Source organism: Chlorocebus sabaeus, chromosome 26 (genome assembly GCF_047675955.1).
Source record: "Chlorocebus sabaeus isolate Y175 chromosome 26, mChlSab1.0.hap1, whole genome shotgun sequence".
NCBI lineage: Eukaryota > Metazoa > Chordata > Mammalia > Primates > Cercopithecidae > Chlorocebus > Chlorocebus sabaeus.
In genome coordinates, this window is record NC_132929.1 from 44,297,144 (window position 1) to 44,320,521 (window position 23,378).

The following is a 23,378-nucleotide window of genomic DNA, read 5'->3' on the forward strand; positions in this document are numbered from 1 at the left end:
CCTAGACCCCACCTCTCTCTGCCCTCCCCCTTTGGCCAATTCATGTCACTCATTGTGGAAGGCAGAAAGCCAACAGTGAGCTGTCCTCAGCACCCTTAGTTGCTTGGGTAGAAAAATCGACTTGGTGCTCCTTCACACACATAAAACTACTCTCCTATTGATGGTCCACTCTATTCTAGTCCTCTCTCCTTCACATCTGCTGTCAGGAGGTTGACCGGACAAGGAATTGTAGTGTCCATTTTGCAAACGAAGAAGTTCATCTCAGGGACATGGAGTGGTTTACTTCAAGGCTTCTCAGTAGTTGCTTTAAGATTCCACCATCCAGTTGCAATATTTTCTGTTTTCTCACCTTTGCAATACCATGCGTCAATTCGGGCTGTGTGTGGAATGAGTGTCTGTAAATTGAATCCTGGCTTAGCTACCGCAAGGGATTCCAAGATTTCCAGGGCCCTACGGGGAGTCCTGTCAGAGTGAGAACAACCAGCCACCTCCAGCCCAGACCACCTGGCTGCTCTGTGTGGGTTTTCCCCAGCTGGATTTGGGTAATTCTAGACCCTCAGGTATCTAGATGGGCCACTAGGAGCTGCTGTTGGCCTTCTGCCTGGTCCGCCTCCTCTGCCCAGTGCAGTACATTTTCTTCTTCCCTTGCAGCCTACCTGCCTCTGACCTGGTGCCTGGTGCTCAATAGTTACTGAATGAATGAATGAATGAATGAGTGAATGAATAAATGAACGATGCATGTAGCCTTGTTATGCTCCTGATCCTGCCTTCTACCTGCCCCCCTCTAGTCTTGTGATGACCTTTTCTTCTGCTGACGTTGGCTTTGACCTTAGCTAGTATTTGCAACCATCTGTTCACTTCTTCTCCTGGCTCTTTAGAGGAGGAAATACTCTTCTAATATTAGCTAATGTTTTAAGTGAGCACTCAGGAGACTTTCTCCCTCTCTTGTTGGATCCCATCTTACATACCTGATGGATTTGAAAAATAAATTAATTTACAACCAGCTTCATTCCAGAAAAGAATCAAAGCAGTTTCTAAACTTAAATATGATACAAAATGAAGTACATTATAAAACAAATAAATGTAGAAATCACAGCAAATAAAAAATGAGAGTAAGAAAGAGAAGGTAAAACAAGGAATGAGGTAAATGCAAATAGGAGGTCCAGGATAACTGCTAGAGGTTTTCAGGCCAAATATCTGCAGCTGAGCTTCCTAGCAGCCAATGCAAAGAGAACAACATGATTAGTTATAATCTTACTTAGTGTCCATAAAATGAAGGCAAATCACATAGAGAAACTCAACTGTTCTGGAATTATGCTTCATAATAAAAAGACCCTGTATAAATTAATTGTACCCATAATCATAGCCCCCCTAATTATAGTAATCATAAATAGAGCAAGAAAGTTTATAGCACTGCTTCCTTTATTTTAAAAATACAGAAAATACAGAGACCATCACAAGCATGCACAACTCTATCATCTACAATGACAGTTGTTAATGTTTTGTTAGCATTACTCATTATGCAGAATTATTTAATTTAATTTATTTATTTGCTTATTTATTTATATATTTTGAGACAGAGTCTTGCTCCAGGCTGGAATGCAATGGTGCAATCTCGGCTCACTGCAACCAGTACCTCCCGGGCTCAAGCGATTCTCCTGCCTCAGCCTCCTGAGTAGCTGGGACTACAGGCACCCACCACCATGCCAGGCTAATTTTTTGTATTTTTAGTAGAGACAGGGTTTCACTGTGTTAGCCAGGATGTCTCCATCTCCTGACCTTGTGATCCACCTGCCTTGGTCTCCCAAAGCCCGGCTTATACAGAATTAATAAAAGAAATAAAACACCTCAGATAAAGTCCTCTATCTCCTTCCTATAGCCCTCCTCTCAAAGACAATCAGCATGATAAATTTGGTATTTATCCTTCCATTCAATTTAAAAATTATTTTACACACAGACATATGTTCCATAAATATTAAATACTATTTTCAATCTACATAGTCATATCTTATGTAATCTTTCATTCAGTCACTTGCTTTCTTAGCTTAAAAGTATGTTTTTGGCTGGGTGTGGTGGCTCACGCCTGTAGTTTCAGCACTTTGGGAGGTCGAGGCCGGTGGATCACTTGAGGTCAAGCGTTCGAGACCAACCTGGCCAACGTGGTGAAACCCTGTCTCTACTAAAAAAACAAAAATTAGCCTGGCATGGTGGTGCATGCCTGTAATCCCAGCTACTTGGGAAGCTGAGGCAGGAGAATCGCTGGAACCTAGGAGGTGGAGGCTGCAGTAAGCCAAGAAATATATATATATACACATATATATACACATATATATATGTTTTAAAAAATCAGTCTATGTTGATACATACATCTAATTCTTTTCTTTTAAATTCTGTACACTATTTTATAGAATGAGAATACTACAATTTATTTGCCTGTTCTTCTACTAATGGCTAGTCTACATTAGACTAGCCAATGCTTTTCTCCTAAAAGCAAAGCTGCAAAGAACCTATTTGCAGTGGTGTGCTGGCAAATGTTTAACTATCAGCTCTCTTGAAATACTCCTGCCATGACTGATTTCAAGCTGCCAACAGGACATCACTAAATGCAGAGTTGGGAAGAATTGAACACTCTCAGTCTTGCAAGCTGTACAAGTTGGCTCTAGCACACCACAGCACATACATCTCCCTGTGCGTACATATGAGTATGAGAGTTTCTCTAGGAATATATTTCAAAACAAAACTGCTATGTGCATTTTCAAATTTACTACTTATTGCCAGATTTCTCCCCAAAGCGGTCTTACTAATTTACACTCCTCCCAGCAGCATATGAGAGTATTAATGTCTCCAAATCTTTCCTGATACTCAATATTTTCAGACTTTTCCATTCTTGCCAACATGATGAATGAGAAGTGGTACAACCAGTGAGGTTGAACAACTTTTCATGTGCTTATTGATGACTTAGATTTCCTCTTCTGCAAATTACCTATACATAGGCTTAGTCCATCTTTATCTTGTTAGATATATTTTTCTTATTGACTGGCAGGAATTATTTATATATCATATCACAGTCCCTTGTCGATTATATAAATGGCAAATATCTGTAGCTTGTTTTCCTATTGGTTTATGTTTTGTTTCAGAAATTCTTTCTCCTCTTTCCCAAATCATAAAGATACTTCCCTTCTTCCTTCCTTTTTACAAATAATTTTTCTTATTACATGAACAATACAGAATCTTTGCAGAAAAATTAGAAAATATAGACTGTCAAGGAGAGGGAAAAAATCACAATCCTACTACTCAGAAACAACCACTGTTCGTGTATTGGTATATTACCTCTGGTCTTTTTAACGGCCATTTGCAGTATACCTCCGGCTCACAGGGCGTACTGCTATGCAGTGTGCAGCTCTTCAAGAATTTGCTTTAACACTTTTCAATTTTGTCAGTCCTCCTTCTTGGAGTTTACATTGGGGTCTTCCATGATCTGGGGTTGTCTGGGAATTTTTATTGTTTGCCTGATTTTTTATCTTTTTGTGGATTGGTTGGTTCTTTTAATGTGTCTGTTCTTGTGGCACCAAAACCTCCCACTGTCTTGAGCATGGTCTTCCAGCTCCTTCCCTTCTGCTCCCACTTTGGTCCTTGGCTAAGCCCTGGCTGGTCCAGCTCAGGGCCGCTGTGAGTCAGGGTGATGGGACCATGGGGAGGATGGAATGGGAAAGCCCTGAGCTGGAAGCTGGGTCACTACATTCTGGTCCCCGCTGCTGCATAAAATTGCTGGTGGCTGGGCACAGTGGCTCACGTCTGTAATCTCAGCACTTTGGGAGGCCAAGGCAGGCATATCCCTTGAGGTCAGGAGTTTGAGAGCAGCCTGGTCCACATGGTGAAACCCTGTCTCTACTAAAAATACAAAAAAATTAGCTGGGCGTGGTGGTGTGTGCCTGTAATCCTGGCTACTCAGGAGGCTGAGGCAGGAGAATTGCTTGAACCTGGAAGACGGAGGTTGCAGTGAGCCGAGATTGTGCCACTGCACTCCAGCCTGGGCAGCAGAGCAAGAATATGAATCAAAAAATTAATAAATAACATTAAAAATAAATAAATAAATAAAGTTGCTAGTGACCATGGGCAAGTTACTTAGCTTCTCTCAATCTTGGCAAGTTCCTGGCTTCCTGCTTCCTGTGGGCTGCAAACCACACTTGGTAGGTTTTCCAAACCTGGGGAAGGTGGAATCAACCAAGGGGTGGATGGAGAGTGCGGGACCTCAGAGTGCTCTAAGGAGAAACCCACTTGCCTGGGGTGAATTTGAAGCTGCTTTTTTCTTACTAGCGTGACAGAGTGGGTCAGACCTCGAAGACGAGCTTAAAAGAACCCCCGATATGTAATGCCCTAGCTAGTTGATTTAGGCTGTTTCCCAGCTTTATCACTGACTTGCCATGACGTTTTGGCAAGTCGCTCACCACGGGCCTCAGGACCCCTTCTGAAAGCCAGGGGCCTGGTTAGGGATCTCAGGAGCTAAGGAGTCAGAATGACTGCACTGAATTTCAGCCACACCCCGACCAATTTAGGCAAGTTGTTTAACCTCTCTGAAGCTCAGTTTCATCATGTATAAAATTGAACCACGATAGCACCCATCTCTTATGGTCGATTGTAAAGATTTAATGATACGATCCAAGTACAAAGTACGGAAGGTGCAATGGTACTTTTTAGAAACCATTATTACTGTCGCCCCGAGTTCTGGGATTCTGGGATCACCTGAGAAGGCAGAGGCGTCCTACCCAGAATGTCCAGCAGGTGGTGCTGTCTCAGAACAAATCTGCCCGCAGGCGCTCTGCGGGAAGGTTTTCTCCAAGAGGCAGGTGGATGGCTTGGGAACCAGAGCACATCTGAGACGCAGGAGGCTCTGGAGGACCCAGCCTCTTCATTTCCCAAAGGGGGATCCCAAGACCAAAATGGCCGTACTGTGTTCCTGCAGCCATTAGCGAACCGGGACTCGAACCCAGCCCAACTGCCTCCTAGAGGGGGCATCTGAGTCTCCCCACACCTCCAGTCTCCTCCTACCTACGGGCTACTCCACCAACCCCCAAGATGGGCGTGGGATCCTCAGAGAGGTTGGGATGACCAGCTTCTCGCAGCACACTGGGTGTGTGTCTTGGTGCAGAGGAGGTTCCTGACTCTCTAGGCAGAAGAGGGCCCAGGCTGACCGCCCCTGGGTGACCCTGAATGGAGGTCTTCGCGAAGCCTTTCCCAGCACTCAGTTTCTGAAGCAGGCAGACAGGGGTGCAGTGGGGAGAAACTAAAACGTGATGGAAAGAGAGGGGGCGCTCACAGGGCACGGAGGCAGGATGCTCTCGGGGCTCATTCTGTGTGAGTGCCTGACCCCCAGCTTACCTCACCCCTAACTCTCAAAGGGCTGGGAACTAGGAGGTCCAGCTAACGACCCCCAGGGGTCCTCCCTGCAGGCCCAGGCCCAACCTGGCACGAGGGTAGCTCAGCTCACCTTTGAGAGCCTTGCCTCAAAGTTCCCACTGGGCTGTGCACGAAGAGGCATGGCTCACCCCAACTGGTCCCAGCGGCTCTCCCCAAGCTGGGCCTCCCCGGCCTCCTCTTTCCTGAGGAGTGAGTCTCCTCAACACTCAGGCCCCTCCTGTGCCCACAGCCCTGGCCCTGCCGACCACCTCACTCCTCTGAAGGTCTTGTGTCTTGTCCTTCTCCCACGGAAGGCAGCCCAGCCCCCCTCTGTCCCTCTGAAGATGGACAGAGGCCCGGCACCTTCCATCCTTTAGACTAAGGTATATTTTTAAAATGAAAAACGGCAAATAGAGTTACAAAAACATTATTTTAAATGTTTATAATGACAAATTAATACTTTTCACTTATAAAACATGACAATAACTCAAAACTTCTTTGATGATGAGATCTAAAGTCTATTTGGGGTTCTTCATGGAAGTGAGGCCCAGAAGCAAAGGGCCCACCTTCCCCTGTACTCCCATAGATCAAGACCCAGACATGGCAGGAAGGATGGGTGGGTGGGGGCGGGCGGAGACCCGGCAGGGAGCACGGGGCTGCCTGCTCCTTCTCTACCCCTGAGGTTCTGGAACCCAGAAGGGGCCTTGGTCATCAGCATCCCCAAAGTGTCCTCTCACAGTTAGGGAAACTGAGGACCAAGGAGGGGAAGCTGCTTGCTCAAAATGCTGAGCAAGTGAAAGACAGATTCAGGCCCTGGAACAAGGTCTCCTGATCCCAGACTGGCATTCTTCCGGGGGGCACTTTAGTACAAATGGAAAAACTAAAGCACCCAGGAAAGATTAGGCCAAAACATCCTCTTGTTTTCCTCTCCCAGCCTGGGACACCTTGGCCCCCGTCTCTTCTGATGCTTCATCCATGACCCTTGACCACCACAATGACAAAAGGACCCCTGTTGATCTGCTTAGCCTTGGTATTTGGACACAGAGGAAATCTGGTTCCATCTAAACACTGGTGCAATCTAGAAAGGGCATAAAACTCCCAAGGGGCAGCTATGGCCATAGGAGGAAGAGGGGGCAGGGCCTTGTTGCTGGGTAACCAGCTTATCTGTTGCCTCGGTGACAACCCCATCAGAGGGAGTCTGTGTGCAGAGTGTGTGCCTACGAGTCTCCAGTCTTTTTAGCACCAGCTGGCTAGAGCCACATCCTCCCCCATTGCAGACTGCCTCCTGCACACATTGGAGGCCCCTATACCGTGATGAAGCCCTTTCTTCCCTCTTTCCCTGCCTTCTCCGTCACTCCTCATCATAGAATCGCATGCTTCCTTCAGCTACCCCAAATCATCAGCCCCTCTCATCTCAACATCATTGATCCTGCCACCAGACCTTTCCTCAGGAAGTTCTCCCAACCGATTGGATTGCTGGGGTCACTACCTCCCAGGTACAGACAGGAAAGAAACAGGGAGCCTGACCAGGACATGTAGTGGTTGCAGAGGCTGCCTCAGAGCTGCATTTCCTGCTGTCAGTCTTTATGTGGCTGAAGAAACCAGAGAGACAGACATGTGTTCATCCAACAAACATTCAGCCCATGGTGCTTATATTCCAGGCACCACGCCAGGCCCCGGGAACATGGGGCACATAGGACAGCTCAGTCCCTGCAGCTGGGACTAGCAGGGGAGTGAGACGAGTCAAAGCACAGTCACACACTTGGATGTGGATGTGGATGTGTACAACAAAGAGGAAATCTCAGGGGCCACGTAAGCACAGAAGAAAAGCACCACATCCATGCTTAGGAGAAAGAGGGGTGGTCGGCTGAATGATGCTCTCAGCAAAGGTGTCCTTGTCCTGATCCCCAGAACCTGCACACGTTACCTGATGTGGCAAAAGGAACTCTACTGCTGTGATTAAGTTAAGGATCCTGAGATAGAGAGATTATCCCAGATTATCTGGGTAGTCCTAAATGTAATCACAAGATCTTTATAACAGGGAGGCAGGAGGGTCAGAGAAAGAGGAGATGTGATGATGGAAGCAAGGGGGGCTGGAGTGGTACAAGGAAGGGCCCAGAGCAAGGAATGCAGGCAGCCTTAGAAGCCAGAAAAGGCAAGGGTGAGATTCTCCCCGAACCACCCAGGAGGAATGCAGCCCGCCGATGCCTTGGTGTCAGCCCCGTAACACTCCTCTTAGTCTTCTGGCTTCCAGAACTGTAGGAGAGTAAGTTTGTGTTGTTTTAAACCACCAGGTGTGTGGCCATTTGTTACAAGTGGAAGGCTTCTTGGAGGAGGTGATGTCTAGAAGAGTTTTAAAGAACTCGGAGTGAGTCCAGCAAAGGAGCAGAGGCATCAGCCTGGGCAAAGGCCAGAAGCAGGACTGCCCCTGGTGCGTTTGTGCCCTGCAAGCGGCGCAGTGAAGATTTTGCTGGGAAGAGGAGATGAAGCTATCAGAGAAGAGGAAGGAGGCAAGGGCAGGGCCCAGATCATGCAGGGCCTTACAAGCCGTGATGAAGAGTTTGGATGTGTCCCTGAGAGCAATGGGGACCACTGAGGGTTATGAGTGGGGGTGGCTGAACCAATCTTACTGGAATCTTAGAAGGGTCACTAGTTTTGAAAGGAGAAAGGATTACAGGGGCAAGAATGGATGCGGGAGACCATGTTGGAGGCTGAGCAGTAGCCCAGGAGGAAAATGAGCACAACACAGCAGAGACAGGCTGCAGAAGCAGTGACAGGGCCCCCGTGGGGAGGGCTCGGCAGGTGGGCTTGTCGGGCCCTTGTACCACGTGAGTATGGGGAGACAGAGAGAGGAGCCAAGTAATACAGATTTTGGCTTTGCCAGTAGGTGGCGCCATTGGTCATATTTGGGGGAGGTGAGCAGTTGAAATTGAGGGCACTGGACTCATAGGTGCCCATTGTGGAAGGACCCTCCAAGGATCCCAGCCTCGGGACGTGGGGCAGGTGGGCGTATTGCTGAGCAGATTTCCTACCCAAGCTCTGCTGAGGGCCCCAAGCAAACACCAAAGAGGCTAAGAGATGTTTACCTGGAAAGCAGGGAATCCCACCTGGAGAATTTCCAGCTGCCAGAGTCTAAGCTGATCTTTTTCTCCTTCCCCAGGTAGCCCTCCAGCCCAGGCACCTTCCTTTTGCAGACCTAGCCAGAAGATGGGCACCTGAAATGCACCCATGTGAGGTCCTATGACTGCTGAATCTCGGTCTCCTCATATGCAGAATAACAGGCCCCGCCCCTTCACCCACCATCTGTTGCCCACTCCCCACATGCCAGGCTGGCACCGGGGACTTCACCCACATCATTGGTTTAATCTTCTCATTCACTCTGTGAAAAAGATGCTGTTCTCACTTCTTTATACATGAGGAAACTGAGGCTCAGAGTGGCTGAGTGGGCTGTGAGGTCAGTCGCTCAAAGTCTCATGACTAGGAAGGGACAGAGCCAGGGCTCCTTCCCAGACAGTCAAACTCCAGGGCTGCAGGAAGAGGCCCCCGGGGTGTGGGGCCAGGGTCAGAAAAGGCCACCCTCAACAGCCAGTACAAGGCGGTTCTGGGATTTGAAGCCAGGACTGTGTGACTCCAAAACTTATGACCCCAACCCCAGGGGTGTGTGAGCACAGAAAGGAATGGATTGCACAGCGGTGACTCTCCCAGGCCCACCCTACCACATGGCTGGGGCTGGGGTAGGTGGCCCCTTTCCCACACTGCCCAGCATCTAGGCAGGCCAACTTGTAGCTCACTCTTCAGGGGCACCAACCCTCTCCTGGGGTCCCGCACTCATGGCCATTGAAGACTGTCTCATAAGGCCTGTGTGGGGGAATACCGTGTCGGGGAAGCAGACAGAATTGCTGGCCAATGGGTGAGTCGGCCGGCTGTGCGAGCTGAGCCACAGCTTCCACCCCCCGGGCTGGCGCCCCCGCAGCCTCAACTCCCAGGTGAAGTCCCCACCTAGACCCTGCTCCCGGGCTTCCTGCTCCTCATCCTAGGCCAGTCGCCTGGTTCCCAAGCTTCAGTCCCCTGTCTGTGACCCAGGGTCCTGTGGCCAGCCCTGCTTCCTGTTGGGTTGTTGGGAGGGTCTGAGGGTGCCTTGCAAAAGGAAGCTGCCTGCAAAATAGACTCTGCTCAGCTTGGCAGAGGACTGGCTGAGAGGCAGCAAGGAAGTGGGTACTGGACAGACAGGTTCAGGGTTCCATCCCAGTTGCATGAATAGTTGCATGATCCCCACGCTGGATGACGTCAGATCCTCAGTTTCCTCCCTGCACTGAGTGAGGAGTGATGCTGTGGTTAAACCTCCTGCCCAGGTGACTGGGAAAAGTGAGTCCTGATGGAGGCACGGCCCTGCCATCTTGTCCCCAACCACGTGTGTTCTCCACACACAAACCCTCACTCCCTTCCTCCACGGTTCCCCTCCCACCAAGGCTGGAGTGGGCTCCAGTCCAGGTCTCTTCTTTTGCAAATGAGTAAATAGAGGGACTCAGAGAATAAACTCCCCACTCAAGGGGACCCAAACCACTTATGTCAAAGCCACGGTCAGAGCTCACAGCCCTTGACTTGCAAACCACTGCTTACCCACCCCGAGGCTGGGGTCTAGGCAAGGGGGAGGGAAGGCTGCCTGCTCCATGGGCTATGGCAGCCCATGGCTGAGATTCACCCCTTACTCTGTGTTGCTGCCAGCAGGTGTCTGTGGGTGCCAGATGCTGGGAGAGGGGCCCGGGTTACTTGATGTGGTGGTAGGAGATTTCCATTTCTGCGTCTTGATGAACCATGTATGATGTTAAGTTGTCACAGAAGAAGACGGGAAAATGACTTTGCTTTGCCGTTGATGTGGTCACATTCTCCATGGAGAACTCGGAGAAGTCTGGGGGAAGCAGCCTCTCTCTCTGATGCTGCTTTGATTCCAGGTGGCAGAGCCAGGGAGGAGGGGGACAGTCTCAGGGGTCCCACAGGAGGGTCCACACTGAGGGCCATACTTCAAGATGAACAGGGCCAGCCTCAAGGGCCACAGAAGGCCATCTGACTCCTCCCTCTGTGTGACCTGGGAGTCTGTGGGAGATGGTCTGGAACTGCCAGAACTGGAAAGATTAATCGTGGGCCCACAGAGGAGCTGTGTTCAGAGAAGGAAGGAAGAAAATGCACTGTCTCCACCCTTCGTGCAGTGCCTGGCTCAGGACAAGGTGGGGTGAGGACAGGCCCAGAGACAGGACGGGGAAAGGGCTGGGCAGAGAAAGGAGGGAAGAGCAGAAGAAGGGAGAGCCACTCATCTCACCACCTTCCCGCAATGCCTCATAATCACAGGATGACAGGGACGTGTGGTAGGAAGAAAGATGGGGTGACGAGCGCTGAGGCCACCCCGGAAGAGCAGAGCCCACGCCTCTTGGAGCGCCAGCCAGTGGCAGGGAGTGAGTGTGACAGGGCTCCCCCAGGCTTCCGAAGAACAGCCAGGCGACATCATTGCTGGAGGCAAACCTCCCCATTCCCAAGCCAGGCACAGGTCCCTCCAACTCCTCACCCACCTTCCCTTCGTTGACATAAATGTGAGTCTGTGGAGGAGTCTCCCTTCCCAGCTAGAGAGACTGCCACGCTCACAAGGTACTTCAGTGCAAGGCCGATAACACCAGGACCTACAGCACTCAGGCCAGAGACATGAGGGTCCAAAGGACCCGCAAGGGCAGCCCCACAGAGCACAAGGGCTTGGTGTGTGGAGTAGCTGAAGCCCAGTCCACAAACTCAGGTGTGGTTGAGTCCCACTTTATTTCCGCTAAATCTTCTTTACTCCGCAGAGAGTTTACCCGCACCGGTAAGAAAGTCCACTTTGCTGTTTGGGGTCTTCTGCCCCTCCCAGATCTCACCAGGACCTGACTTGTGACCGTGGCTGCCGAGGGACTCACTGCCCAAGCCCACGTGACCTTGTCATGGAGCCACCTCTGCAGAGCCCTGGCCACCTCCTAGAGTTCTCCTTGTGGGATCCCTGGGCCTCTTTTCCCTTCCTAGTGAGGAGGGGACTCATGAGAATCTTCCTCCCCCACCCCAGTCTGTCTCCCTTCCTGTCATAATCAGTCCCCTTCCAGCCTCACTCAAGGACTCAGCATCACCACTCCCTTTCACAGGCTTCCAGCTTTGAGAAAAGGAAAGTCAAAAGGTAGAGATGGCTATTGACGGCAACTTCTGCTTTGGTTTGACCATCAATGTCCCCTCAGGTAAGAAAATGCAAAGCCTACTTGCCTCTGCCGGGAGGCCATGGGAATACACAGCTCAACAAATGACCCTGCCCTGCCTGCACTTTCTCCCAGCAGAGGAAAGGGATTCATAGAGGATTAAATTACAGAGCTGAATCCTGAACAGAACCTTGGAAGGGTCAAGGTTCAGGGGCCAATCTATCCAAGGTCATAACAAAGCTAGGCTTGAGGGGCCAATCTATCCAAAGTCATAACAAGGTCAAGGTTCAGGGGCCAGTCTATCTAAGGTCACAGCAGAGCTGAAGTTCAGGGGCCAACCAATTCAAGGTCATATGGAAGTTGAGCTTTAGGGGCCAATGTCTCCAAGGTCACAGCAGAGCTGAGGTTCAGGGGCCAATCTATCCAAGGCCATATCGAAGTTGAGCTTTAGGGGCCAATGTCTCCAAGGTCACAGCAGAGCTGAGGTTCAGGGGCCAATCTATCCAAGGCCATACATCTGGAAAATGGCAGTGCAGGGATGGAAACCTAAGTATGCGTTGGGTATATCCGACTTCATAAAGGGAAGACAGCATCCTAACCAGGGAAGGAGTGAGGCCTCACTACAGGCCAGACACTGTGCTAAGCGCTTTATATGTAACCATTCCATTCATTATCACTTTGAAGCACAGAGAGGTTAAGTAAATGCCCAAGGTCACAGAGCTGCAAGGTGGCAACGCCAGGACGTAAACCCAGGCAACCTGACATCAGTTTGCACCATGCTAACTGGGACTCCACGGCCTTAGTCATGGTCCTTTAGGAGTTAGGTAAGAGGGGGTGCAGCAAATGACAGGTGTGAGAGTTGCCAGCATTACACAGCATGAGGCCCCGGTCATAGTCCACACTTCCCAGGTAATATATTACGTCTGTCCAGTTAGACTTCGTAAGGCCCCAACACACACCTTAAGGTAAATGAAGGGCACTGGGCACTGCGATAGGCCTTTGGGGCCCAGTTAGGGGATCCCTTAACCCAATGGCAGGCAGGGCAGCCTGGCAGTGGAAAGGCAGGGAGGGGGGACACGAGCACAGAGGCTTCAGTAGGGCTGAGTCAGTGAGCTGGGCCAGCCTGGGGGAGGGCAGATAAGAAGCTGACAGGTGAAGCTGGTGTTCTGACCCGCCGCAGGACTACACAGCAGGGCTGGTGAGCCCCCCAGGCATCAAACATCTCTACAACCATGCCCAGCTTCTCAGGAAGCTGTCTGCTGCTGCCCCTGCCTGGCAGGCCCAGGGGTCCTGCTGGAACCCCGAATGGCTGGGAAGGTGGGGTTGGAGAGGAGAGCAAAAACTCCCTTCCCCCTCACCTTTTTTTTTTTAAGACAGGGTCTCACTTTGTTAACCAGGCTGGAGTGCAGTTGCCCAGTCACAGCTCACTGCAACTTCAATAACCTCCCATGCTTAAGAAATCCTCCTTCCTGCCTCAGCCTCCTGAGTAGCTGGGCCCACAGGCGTGCATCACCACTGTCCCAGGTAACTTATTATTTTTTGTAAAAATGAGATCTTACTTTGTTGCTCTGGCTGGTCTCAAATTCCTAGGCTCAAGCAATTCTCTCACCCCAGCCTCTCAAAGTGCTGGGATTACAAGTGTGAGCCACCGTGCTGGCCTCTCTCCCTCTTGACTCCGGACAGATGGGGTCTGCGATATAATAGGGGAGTGTGGACACGGGGCCACCGCCTCCTTCCTAGACCTTTGTGGAGGCTGCAGGAGAAAAGCAAGGAGCCAGGTGGATCTCAGGGCAAGTCAAATCCCTGCCTTGACTGGCTGTGTAACATTGGCCAAGTTACTTCCCCTCTTTGGCCTCAGTTCCTTCATCTCCAGGTCCTAGTATACACCACGGGAAGGTGTGGTGAGAAATAAAATGAGATAGTGGGTGAAGAGGTGACCCACGCCGGCCACGCAGGAATGAGTGTGTTTCTCTTTGCCTACTTTACCATCTTCAGTTTTAGTCAGTAAATGTGTACGGAGCTCCTACCACGGACTAGGCGCCATTCTTCCTGCTTGGGAGGGGTGAATGCGTAGAAATGTGCGAATGTGCGAGGTGTGGCTGGGCATTGCCAGGAGAGCGACCGGCACCCAAGAGGGGCAGGGAGCAGGCCTGACTCAGTGGCGTCAGTGCTATTTCAAAGCGGCAGCGCATTTCATTAAAAATCTGATGTAGAAATTACCCTGGGCTTTGTTTTGCAAAAAGCATTTGCGTAAGAAAAAATAATCAGCCTGTTAATTCCCTTGTCCACTGGCAGGAAGAGAGACAGCTTTCAGAGAGTTTGGGACTCTCTCGTCCCCGGAGAATTAAAAGCCTCCGAGGCATCCATTTTAGAAGTTCTGGTCAATCTTTCTAAAAGTGCGGTCAGAAGACCCCTCGCATCTGAATGGTTTGGAGCACTCATACAAGCAGAATCCCTGCCCCAGTCTTGGGTCTGGGAACGGAGATGGGAGCGTCGGGAGGGTAGTGAGGGGGTGGCGGGGAGGGCAAAGCTGACCATGCCAAACCGGCCCGCTGGAAGAGCTGCAGGGACCAGACGGGGAGCAGCGGGAACAAGCGTGCTGATGGTAAGATGACCCCAGACTTTTTCTTTCCTTAACCCTTTCCCTGTCTGGGCCTCCGTTTCCGGTTTTCCGGTTGGTGCCCTGGTCTCTGGGGTCCACGTGCAGCTCCACGAGGTGCCCACCAGGGGGCGCGGCCCGCAACCGTCCTCGGAGCTGCGGCGCTCCAAGACCAGCAGGTCTCCGGCAAACGCGCGCGCACGAAGAGCACAAGGCGTGTGGCTCTTGGCATCTGTGCCAGTTGGGGTCCTCTGGTAAGCAGACGCTAAGCTGGGGTTAGGAGTGCAAGAGGTTTGTTGGGGATTTAAACCTCTGTAAGGACGACTGGCGAGGAGATACTCAGACGGCGTCGCAGATTTGACCAAGTCTCTGCCAGCCCAGCAGGGAGATTCCGGTGGAGACCGCCGGTTTGAAGAATTCCGCTATGGGACGACGTGGCCGGGCACTTGCACCCTTGCAGTGCTCCGGCATGGGCTCGGGGGCTGCCTGGGAAGATCCGGACATTGAATGTGAAAGACAGTAGGTGCTGGAGGCTGCTAACTGTGCTCCCTACCGCTGGTCTGCAAGTTCATTCATTGTTTTCTTCCTTTCTTTCTCTTTTTTCTTTTTCTTTCTTTTTTTTCTTTTTCTTTCTTCTTTTATTTTTTCTGAGACAGGATCTCGCTGTGTCACCCAGGCTGGAGTGCAGTGGTGCAATCATGGCTCACTGCAGCCTCAAACTCCTGGGCTCAAGCAATCCTCTCACCCCAGTCTCCGTAGTAGCTGGGACTACAGGTGCATGCCACCATGCTCAGCTAATTTAAAAAAAAAAAAAAAATTTGTAGAAACAGGCTCTCACTATATTGCCCAGTCTGGTCCCGAATTCCTGGCCTCAAGTAATCCTCATGCCTCCGTTTCCCAAAGTGTTGGGATTACAGGCCTGAGCCACCATGCCCAGCCTGCAGGTTCTTTCTTGAAGAGAAGCACCAGCAACTGGCAGTGTGCAGCCTCCTGTCTCTCTAAGCACTGTCCTCTGCACACAACCTATCTTCCTCCTCTCTGCTTCTTGCTGGTCAGGGCCCCTCTCCAGCTGTCCTCCCTAGACTCCTGCCTTTCAGGGCCAACTTTCGGGACCTTGAGGGCAGGGTGCTAGGCATAAACCAGTCATCTAACTAGTGGATTCCGTATGAGGGAAAAGCCTGCACAACCTGAGGGGACCAGAGGAAGCAGAGCCCCAGCTCCCCTCACGATCTTGTGGGGACTTGTGCAAGTTAGTACCACTCTTGGTTTCCCATGGCACAGCCAGGGTAATTGTCCCTAGCAGCCTCCAGGGATGGGATCCAAAACGGGAATTTAGGAGGCACCACATTTTCCCCAAGGGATTGGCACCCAGAGAGCACAGAGCTCTGGTGGTTGTTAAGGGGTTTGTGTCCCCCCACCCCGCGTCCCCCAGGCTCCCAACACAACTTTACCTGTCAATACTGGTTGGGTCCTAGGAAAGGGAGCTTGAGGATGGTTTTTTCCAGAATCAGTCAGGCCTGAGGGTGCTCAGGAGATAAGGGGAGGGGCAGGGAGAGGGCTGGGCTGGGGCAGTGAAAGAGCTCCTGCATATGCCACGCTGGGCGGCCCCCTCCCAGCTCCTCCCAGGCACGGTGATGCCCATCTGCCATTTTGGAGCACTTGGGCAGTGCCTGCAGCTCACTCTCCCCAGTCCAGATGGTCACCCATCCCTCCCTCCCCCACTCTCCCCCTGCCCTCACCCCCAGCCCCACTCAGAGCAAGCACCTGGACAAGCCAACACTGCCTCCCAGCGCCTTCCCCTTCCAGCTAACGGGGGCCCAGTGGGACAGGTAGAGGGTCCCCGGTTGTCAAGGAAACCAGGCCTGCCCCTCTTCCCTCAATCTTGCTGCAGGGAGGGAGGCAGACAGCTGGGTGGGAGGGTGGAGGATGGACAGAGATGCAGACACAAACAGGAGGAAAACATGCAGAGAAACACGCACACACCCAGAGCCTGAGAGAGGGTGGGCAGAGTGTACAGGATTTGTTGTGACTGTGATCTGTCTGTCATCACGTACAGGACTGAAAGAGTGTAGACAAGTATGCAAATATGTGCAGGGCCATGTGCCTGTGGGAGCGGAGCATGTTTCCATGGGTCTGAGAGTATGAGGCCATGGTTATCCTGCTAGTGTGCTTGGTGAGCCTGTGTGCATAGTTGTCCATGGGAATGTGTATGCAGTAAAGGGGTGCCTGTGAGCATGACCGTGAGTGTGTGTTGTGGGTGTGTGCATATGCATATGAAAGTGGATGAGTTGGAGGATGGCTGTAAGTGCCCTGTCCCCCCAGTGGCCTTGTCCCTTCTCTACCCTAAAGGCAGGCCAACTGGGACAAGCTCCTACCTAATGGGTACTGGGGCTCAGGGACTGAGGAGAAAGGCCTTAATGATGTTGTCCTCCAGCCACCCCTTCCCATGCCTCCATGGCATCTGTCAGGGCAGTCCAGTCTGGAAGAAGTGGGCTGGTGGGTCCCCAGGACTACACAGAGGGGTCTTTGGGTGCTGAGCACTGGGTGGACTATGGGGTGCGGGTGGGGAAGCCTTGAAGGAAGGAGCAAAGGCCCTGGTGCAAAGGCCTGGCTACCCTAGCAATCTCGCCGTCACCTTCCAGGCAAGATTGTGCTGCTCCTTCCCTTCCTCTTCTCCTGAGACTGTAGCTCCCTGTACAACAGTTACATTTTTCCCTTGAACTGGGAGCCTCCCTAGGATGGTTCTGATTTTCCTCCCTTACATCAGATGTTCCCAGAGTATAGGGTTCGTGTCTTTACATTCTTATTGGAATAGGGTTCTCAGATAAAATACAGGTGGCTCAGTTACATTTGAATTTCAGATAAAAAAAAATTTTAGTACAAAGGAACCCCAAATATTGCAGTGGGAAATACATATACTAAAAAATTTCTCACTGTTGCTTGAAATTCAAATAAAACTGGATCAAAGAAAAATCACAAGACAAATGAGAAAATTATAAAATACTTTGAGACAATGAAAACAGGCCAGGCACAGTGGTTCACGCCTCTAATCCCAGCACTTTGGGAGGCCGAGGCGAGTGGATCACAAGGAGTCAGGAGATCGAGACCATTCTGGCCAACATGGTAAAACCCCGTCTCTACTAAAAAATACAAAAAATTAGCCGGGCGTGGTGGCAGGCACCTGTAGTCCCAGCTACTCGGGAGGCTGAGGCAGGAGAATTGCTTGAACCTGGGAGACGGAGCTTGCAGTGAGCCGAGATTGTGCCACTGCACTCCAGCCTGGGTGACAGAGCAAGACTCTGTCTCAAAAAAAAAAAAAAGAAAACAAAACAAAAGCATAATACACTAAAATGTCTAGGATTCATTAAAAACAGTGGTTAGAGGGAAATATAAAGCTATAATATCATAAAAGAAGAAAGATCTCAAATCAATTACCTAACTCCACACATTAAGGAACTAGAAAAAGAAGAGCAAACTAAACCCAAAGCAAGCAGAGGAAAGAAATAATGAAGATTAGAGATTGGCCAAGCACCATGGCTCACACCTGTAATCCCAGCACTTTGGGAGGCCAAGACAGGAGGATCACTTGAGCCCAGGAGTTTGAGACCAGCCTGGGTAACAGAGAGAGACTATGTCCCTACCAAACACACACACACACACACACACACACACACACACACACACACACACCAAAATTAGCTGGCCATGTTGGCGTGTGCCTGTAATCCCAGCTACTTGAGAGACTGAGAACTGATCTCTTGAGCCTAGGAGATTGAGGCTGTGGTGAGCCTTGATCATGCCACTGCAGTCTAGCCTGGGCAACAGAGCGAAATTCTGTTAAAAAAAAAAAAAAAAAGAAAAAAAAGAAAAAAAGAAAGAAAGAAAGAAAGAAAGAAAGAAAGAAAGAAAGAAAGAAAGAAAGAAACCGGAGATAAATAGAGAACAGAATAATAATAGAGAAAATCAATGAAAACAAAACTAGTTATTTGAAAAGATCAACAAAAGCGACACACCTTTAGCTAGATTGATTAAGAAAAAGGAGATAAGACTCATATCACTAATGTCAGAAATGAAATTGGGGACAATACTACCAACCTTACAGAAAGAAAAAAGATTACAAATGAATATGAACAATTGTATGCCAAAAAACTAGATGAAATCCACAAATTCCTAGAAAGAACTACTAAAACTGAGGAAGAAACAGGAAACCTAAACAGCTATAATAAAGAGATTCAGTAAATAATCAAGAATTCCCAACAAAGAAAGGTCCAGGACCAGAAGGCTTCACTGGTGAATTCTACCAAACATTTAAAGAAGAATCAAAACCAATTCTTCTCAGATGCTTCCGAAAAATAGAAGACGAGGGATCTTCCTGGCTCATTCTATGAACCCAGCACTACCCTGATATGACATCCAGACAGACATCACAAGAAAAGGAAACTGTATGTCAATATCTTTTTACAAACATTATATGGTGTAAGTTCTAAATAATTGCTGTGCTTATTGTCTAATGTGTAGAGGGAAATAGCAGAACACTGCAAATTAGCACTTTTTATTACTTTAATAAATATTGTTTTCAGCATGTGAGTCCATTCCAATTACGCAGTGGACTCTGACACACCTAGACTCTGCTGTTATATGCGATTGCTTGGAGAATAATTTCATAGCAGTGAAATCTTTTTTTTTTTTTTTTTTGGAGAAAGGATCTCACTCTATTGCCCAGGCCGCAGTGTAGTGGAGTAATCTTGGCTAACTACAACCTCTGACTCTTGGGCTAAAGCGATCCTCCCCCATCAGCCTCCCAAGTAGCTGGGACTACAGGCGTGCACCACTATACCCGGCTAATTTATTTTATTTTATTTTTTGTATTTTTAGTAGGTTTTGCCATGTTGCCAGGCTGATATCAAACTCCTAGGCTCAAGCGATCGGCCTGCCTTGGCCTCCCACAGTGCTGGGATTACAAGCATGAGCCACAGTGCGTGGCCCAAAGCAGTGAAATCTTTCAAGCTTTCTTCTGGTATAGTTTGTATCTTAGTGGATTCAAAATTATCACTGATGATAGAGTTGTCGTAAAGAAAAAATAGAACCTGAGTTACTCAGTTTGGTTGCTCCTTCTAAAGCAAACAGTCAAATCATATCAATGTTCTCCATCTTTCAGTCATTTTCTCTGATTTTTGCAGAAGAAAAACTTCAGAAGATGCTTCCCCAACAGAATGAACAAATTTTCTGTTGAAAATACTTTATTAGAAATGTTTGGCTACAGAAACGTGTAAAAACCACGATGATCGATCCTGAAGAAACAAAGATATAAACAGTATGGAAATTTCCAGAATTTTTTGTGAAATGGAATTTTCAGAATCTCTATAAAACCTATCCTTATAGTTAAGATTTTCCTAATTTACATATTTGTTCCTTCATGTGAAAGTAACTTTTCAAAGTTACCATTAATTAAAAAGTATTCTTTAATTAATTTTGAGCAAAGATAGACAGACAAATATTGCTTTACTGTCTACTGAACATGAATTTAAGAAGATTAATTTTTATGTTGTCATCCACAGATTTGCACAAGCTGTAATGTTTTTAATTGCTGCTGTGACGGATTAATATATTGATATAAGTTTTCTCCTGTTTCAAAAACCACTACTATAATTAGAAAGTACTAATGCATTACTATTTTCCTTATTTTTATTTTTATTTTATTTTTGAGACGGAGTCTCGCTCTGTCGCCCAGGCTGGAGTGCAGTGGCGCCATCTCGGCTCACTGCAAGCTCCACCTCCCGGGTTCATGCCATTCTCCTGCCTCAGCCTCCCGAGTAGCTGGGACTAGAGGTGCGCAACTCCATGCCCAGCTAATTTTTTGTATTTTCAATAGAGATGGGGTTTCACTGTGTTAGCCAGGCTTGTCTCGAACTCCTGACCTCAGGTGATCCACCCGCCTCAACCTCCCAAAGTGCTGGGATTACAGGCATGAGCCTCCGTGCCCAGCTTTTATTTGTATTTTTAAAAAATTTTATTGGCATGCACATGAATATATATATATGTGTATGTATATATATCCATGTGCATGTATGTTGCCTGCCCCCTCACCTAACTCTGACCCATTCCTGCTCCACAGGCCTTCTCTGTGGTTAAGGAGCAAATGTATATATTCCTGTGTATGCCAATAAAATTTTTTCAAATAAAACTAAATATATATATGTATATTTATAAAGCTCAACAAAACATTTTCTCTGTCTGCATTTCTTTTCCAACATTTGTTTTCTTTCTTTTATTGCCAGATTCTGACTGAAAGTTAGCTCGTTGTATAGTGGACAGGACGACCCTCACTCCACGTATCTGATGCTCCGGGAGGGCCACTGGCTGGGAGAGGTATTTGTCTATAGCCCTAAGGACCCAGGCCTACCCCATGCTCATGCCTCTCATTCCTTTTTGGAGCCTTCCGTTCCGGGTAGAAATAATACCTGCTTGGGCTTCACTGGAGCACCTCAGCCTTTGCTGGTTGTTCCCCACTTTCCTCCTCTCCCCTGGAGTCTGGCTGCTTCCTCTGCCATGTGGTTCCAGGCCCACAGCCAACAGGGAAGCAGACCAGGGTGAGAGCAGAAGGGAGTCTCGGGGTGTTAATTGGTGCTAACGAATTCCCACAGCCCCATCTTTCCTCCACCTCTGTGGGGAGGCAGCTGACAATGCCATCTTTGCATTTTGCACACTGAAGTCAAGCAGTCCCCTTCCCCACGCCTGACTGCCCTGCCTGGATGAGGAGACGGGGCCGGGGAGAAAGAGGATCCTTTCTAAGCACTTTCCATGTATTTTGCTCATTTAACCCTCATAACATGCTAGGGTCCTATTAGAAACCCTGTTTTACAGCGGAGATGCAGCTGTGTTTTGAGTCCTTACTCCTTGCCAGTTCCCCTGTGAGGTGGCTGCCATCATTATCCCCATTTGGTAGGAGAGGAAACAGGCCCAGGGAGGCTAAGTAATTCAACCAAATCCACACAGCTAGAGAGTAGGAGAAGCAGAATTTGGACTCGGGCTGGCTGGTTCTAAAGCCTTATCTTCCCGATCACAACCCCAAATATCCTCTCTGAAGGAACTCCACTTAAAATCGGGTCTCTGGGCCTGTGGGTACCAAATGAGAGGTGCCAGCAGGGATACTGGTTCCTCCCCTCCCCTCCAGCCTCGGGTCATGCCTGCTGGGAGTCAGGATACCCGGCAGACTCTTCATGGGCCAGATGCTTTGCTTCCCTGGGCTGTTGCCTGCCCCCACACCCCTCACTCTGTCCCATTCCTGCTCCACAGGCCTCCCCTGTGGTTAAGGAGAAAATAAGGCTCCATGCTCCTGACTTCCCTTCCCTGGCCTGGAATTTGGAGACCAAACGTCATCCTGGGTGGGGAGGGAGCCTGTACAGCCAGGCACCCTTGGGGTGAACTCAACACGAGACAGGGTTCTGGAGGCCCAGGGATGGCCTCCCTTGGCATTGATTTAGTAGCTCCCAAAGCTACCAAACACAGCTTCATGTGCAACACACACATATACTCAGCTTGTTGGGGTTTGCCTTACAGCAGCTCAAGCACCTGAGCTTGCCAGTGAAGAGGCAGCATGTCCAATAAATGACTCAGACTGGCTGATCCCCACTCTCCCGCTTGGGTCGGAGGTTCTCTGTTCTCTGGGTTCTGTGCTTCAGTTTTCTCATCTGTGAAGTGGGTATCATAAGAAGACCTATATCACAGAGGTACTGTAAGAATGAAATGAAACAGTGCATACCGTGTGCTTAGAAACAGTCCTGTCTCACAGCAAGTCGTTAGGGAGCCAAAGACCACCTCCAACCCCGCTTCGGCTCTTAGCGGGCTCTTTGGATCTAGAAACCCTGCTGACAACAGGCAGAGAAAAGCACATAAATTGTATTAGTTTTACATGTACACGGGGATCTTCATAAGAGAGTGAAGTTCAAAGTGGCCAAAGCAAAAGATGCTTTTATACCTAGACAAAGAAAGATAAGTATGAGAGGAAATGACAGGACAAAGGGTGTCTGGCTAAGGGCAGTAAATTTCTAGGGAAGTCATCAGGAGATACATGGAGATGTAGAGCGAGTGGAAGATAAGGGTTACTTTGGGGAGTATTTTTATGCAGGTCCATTGCAGCTCCCAATTCTCAGTATCTGGTGATAAGGGCTATTTTCTCACCCTGGTATGGAGAGGGACCCCCTCCCAGAAGAATGTTTAGGGCTTGCTGCATGCAGGAAGAGACAGGTCAGCTCACCCTTCCTGAAACTACAATTTCTCCAATGTTTTCAACTCAAAATAATTAATACACCAATGTGGCGTATTTTGGGACGGCACGACCTTCACTCCTTTGAAGTCCTGTAGAAATACTGGCTATGAAAGGCCGGACGCGGTGGCTCACACCTATAATCCCAGCACTTTGGGAGCCAAGGCAGGTGGATCACGAGGTCAGGAGTTCAAGACCAGCCTGACCAAGATGGTGAAACCCCGTCTCTACTAAAAATATAAAAATTAGCTGGGTTTGGTGGTGGGCGCCTGTAATCCTAGCTACTGAGGAGCCTGAGGCAGAGTATTCCTTGAACCTGGGAGGTGGAGGTTGCAGTGAGCTGTGATCACTCCACTGCACTCCAGCCTGGGCGACAGAGTGAGACTCCATCTCAAAAAAAAAAAAAGAAAAAAGAAAAAAGAAATATTGGCTATAATCATCATTTGTTATTGTGAGGCCAATCCCCAGTGACCAGGCAATGGGGCCACCTCCTGGGGTTCCTTGTAGGGTCAACCTGGGAGACACAGGGATAACGCTGGAGGTTGAATACAGGCCATTGAGTCTTCTGGAACCTGCTTTACCACTGACCAGCGGTATCACCCAGGACAAGTTACTTCTCCCCTCTCCCTTCCCTGCGCTGCCCCCACCCCACCCCCAGCCCCACAACCATGCTTCATTCTCTCATCTGTAAAGTCAGGGTGGTTATAAGGATTAAGTGAGATAATGTGTATAGAGTGCCTAACACAGTGCCTGGGGACACAAGTTTTGGCTACCATTGTCATCATCATTTCCATCATCATCACTATTGCCCTTTACCCTCTGAGAGGTTGTCAGAGGGTAGGGGAGGGAAACAAAGAACAAGTAATATTATCTTGGTTTGTAACTGAGGACACAGGGACCCTGAAAGTCA